This window comes from Chiloscyllium plagiosum, unplaced genomic scaffold (assembly GCF_037043375.1).
Source record: "Chiloscyllium plagiosum isolate Xiang-an unplaced genomic scaffold, Cpla_swu_hap1 HiC_scaffold_29, whole genome shotgun sequence".
Taxonomy (NCBI): domain Eukaryota; kingdom Metazoa; phylum Chordata; class Chondrichthyes; order Orectolobiformes; family Hemiscylliidae; genus Chiloscyllium; species Chiloscyllium plagiosum.
This window is the reverse complement of record NW_028270167.1, coordinates 81,447,654-81,451,016: the sequence shown is the minus strand read 5'-3', so window position 1 is coordinate 81,451,016 and position 3,363 is coordinate 81,447,654.

Here is a 3,363-nt window from a genome sequence, read left to right as displayed (position 1 = left end):
GGAGTGAGCGTGATCTAGTCAGAGTGATGGTGTTGGTGTGAGTGTGAGGGGGTCAGGCCGACGGTGATGGTGTGAGTGTTAGGGAGCAGTGTGACGGTGATGGTGTGAGTGTGAGGTGATCAGTGTGACGGTGATGGAGTGTGTGTGGGATTTAGGATGACAGCGATGGAGTGAGTGTGAGGGGTCAGGGTTCGAGTGATGGAGTGAGTGTGAGAGGGTCAGGCTGACGGTGATGGAGTGAGCGTAAGTGGGTCAGGGTGACGATGACGGAGTGAATGTGAGGGGTCAGTGTGACGATTATTGAGTGAGGTTGAGGTGTTCAGGGTGATGGTGATGTAGTTTGTGTGAGAGGGGCACTGTTACTGTGTTGGAGTGAGTGTGAGGTGTCAGGGTGAGTGTGAAAGAGTGAGTGTGATGGGGTCAGTGTGACGGTGATGGAGTGAATGTGAGGGGTCATGGTGAGGGTGATGGATTGAGTGTGGGGGGTCAGGGTGACAGTGATGGTGTGAGTGTGAGGTGATCAGTGTGATGGTGATGGAGTGTGTGTGGGATTTAGGATGACAGCGATGGGGTGAGTGTGAGGGTCAGGGTGAGGGTGATGGAGTGAGTGTGAGAGGGTCAGGGTGAACGGTGATGAAGTGAGTGTGAGGGGTTCAGTGGGAGGGTGATTGAGTTAGTGTGAGGGGGTCAGGGTGGCAGTAATGAAGTGGGTGTGAGAGGGTCAGGTTGTTGGTGACAGAGTCAGTGTGAGGGTCAGTGTGGCGGTGATGCAGTGAGTGTGAGGGGCTCAGGGTGACGGTGATGGAGTGAGTGTGAGGGGATCAGGGTGACGGTGATGGAGTGAGTGTGAGGGGTAAGGGTGACGTTGATGGAATGAGTGTGAGCGGTCAGGGTGACAGTGATGGAATGAGTTGTGAGGGTGTCAAGGTGACAATGATGGAGTGAGTGTGAGGGTGCCATGGTGATAGTAACGGAGTGAGTGTGAGGGTGTCATGGTGAGAGTGATGGAGTGAGTGTGAGGACGTCAGGATGACCGCGATGCAGTAAGTGTGAGGGAGTCAGGGTGATGGTGATGCAGTAAGTGTTTGAGGGTCAGGGTGATACTGACACAGGAACTGTGAGGGGGCCAGAGTGATAGTGACACAGTAAGTGTGAGGGGGTCAGGGTGGTACTGACACAGGAACTGTGAGGGGGTCAGGGTTATAGTGACGCAGTAAGTGTGAGGGGCTCAGGGTGGTACTAACACAGGAACTGTGAGGGGTCAGGGTGACAATGACGCAGTAAGTGTGAGGGGTTCAGGGTGGTACTGACACAGGAACTGTGAGGGGGACAGGGTGATAGTGACGCAGTAAGGGTGAGGGGGTCAGGGTGACACTGACACAGGAATTGTGAGGGGGTCAGGGTGATCGTGACAGAGTAAGGGTGAGGGGTCAGGGTGACACTGACACAGGAACTTTGAGGGGTCAGGGTGATAGTGACGCAGTAAGTGTGTGTCGGTCACGGTGATAGCGAAACAGTAAGTGTGAGGGGGTCCAGGTGATAGTGACGCAGTAAGTGTAAGTGATCAGGGTGACAGTGATATAGTAAGTGTGAGGGTGTCAGGATGATAGTGACGTGGTAGGTGTGAGGGGTCAGGCTGATGGCGACACAGTAAGCGTGAGGCGGTCCGAGTGATAGTGACGCAGTAAGTGTGAGGGGTTCAGGGTGATAGTGATGCAGCAAGTCTGAGGGGCAGAATGATATTGATGCAGTAAGTGTGATGGTGTCAGGGTGACCGTGACGCAGTAAGTGTGAGGGGGTGCAGGGTGATAGTGACGCATTAAGGGTGAGGGTGTCAGGCTGATAGTGACGCAGTAAGTGTGTGTGGGTCAGGGTGACAGTGATGCAGTAAGTATTAGGGGGTCAGGGTAACAGTGAGTTGGTCAGTGTGATGGGGTCAGGGTGACAGTGATACAGTAAGTGTGAGGGAGTCCAGGTGATAGTGACGCAGTAAGTGTAAAGGGGGTGACAGTGACATAGTCAGTGTGATGGGGTCAGGGTGACAGTGATAGAGTAAGCGTGAGGGGTCAGAGTGATAGTGACGCAGTAAGTGTGAGGGGGTCAGGGTGATACAGACACAGGAACTCTGAGGGGTCGGGGTGATAGTGACGCAGTAAGTGTGTGTGGGTCAGGGTGACAGTGACGCAGTAAGTGTGATGGTGTCAGGGTGACAGTGATACAGTAAGTGTGAGGGGGTCAGGGTGATAGTGACGCAGTAAATGTGTGGGGATCAGGGTGACAGTGGCACAGACAGTGTGATGGGGTCAGGGTGACAGTGATACAGTAAAAATGAGAGGGTCAGTGTGATAGTGACGCAGGAACGGTGAGGGACGCAGGGGGATAGCGACGCAGTAAGTGTGAGGGCGTCAGTGTGACAGTAATGCAGTAAGTGTGAGGGGGCGCAGGATGATAGTGACGCAGTTAGGGTGATGGGGTCAGGGTGACAGTATCAAGTAAGTGTGAGAGGGTCAGGGTGACAGTGATACAGTAAGTGTGAGGGGGTCAGGGTGATAGTGATGCAGTAACTGTGAGGGGGTCAGGGTGATACTGACTCAGCAAGTGTGAGGGGGTCAGGATGAAAGTGACGCAATAAGTGTGAGGGGGTCAGGGTGACAGTGACGCAGTGAGCGTGAGGGGGGCATGTGATAGTGACGCCATAAGTGTGAGGGGGTCAGGGTAATATCGACGCAGTACGAGTGAGGCGGTCAGGCTGATAGTGCCTCAATAACTGTGAGGGATAAGGTCGATTGTGATGTCGGAAGTGTGATGGGGTCAGGGTGACAGTGACGCAGGAACTGTGAGGGGGTCAGGCTGACAGTGATTCAGTAAATGTGAAGGGGTCAGTATGATAGTGATGCAGTACGTGTGAGGGGGTCAGGGTGACAGTGATGGAATGAGAGTGCGGGTGTCATGGTGATGGTGATGCAGTGAGTGATAGGGGGTCATGGTGACGGCGGTGGAGTGAGTGTGAGCGGTCAGGGTGACAGTGATGGAGTGAACGTGGGGGGTCAGGATGACGGTGATGGAGTGAGTGTGAGGGGTCAGGGTGATACTGACACAGGAACTGTGAGGGGATCAGGGTGAAGTGATGCAGTTAGTGTGAGGGGGTCAGTGTGATTTTGACGCCGGAATTGTGAGGGGATCAGAGTGTTAGTGACGCAGTAAGTGTGTGAGGGTCAGGGTGACAGTGACGCAGTAAGTATGAGGGGCATAGTTTAATTGCGATGCAGTAAGTGTGAAGGGGTCAGGATGACAGTGACGCAGTAAGTGTGAGGGGGTCCGGGTGATAGTGACGCTGTAATTGTGAGGGGATCAGGGGGATAG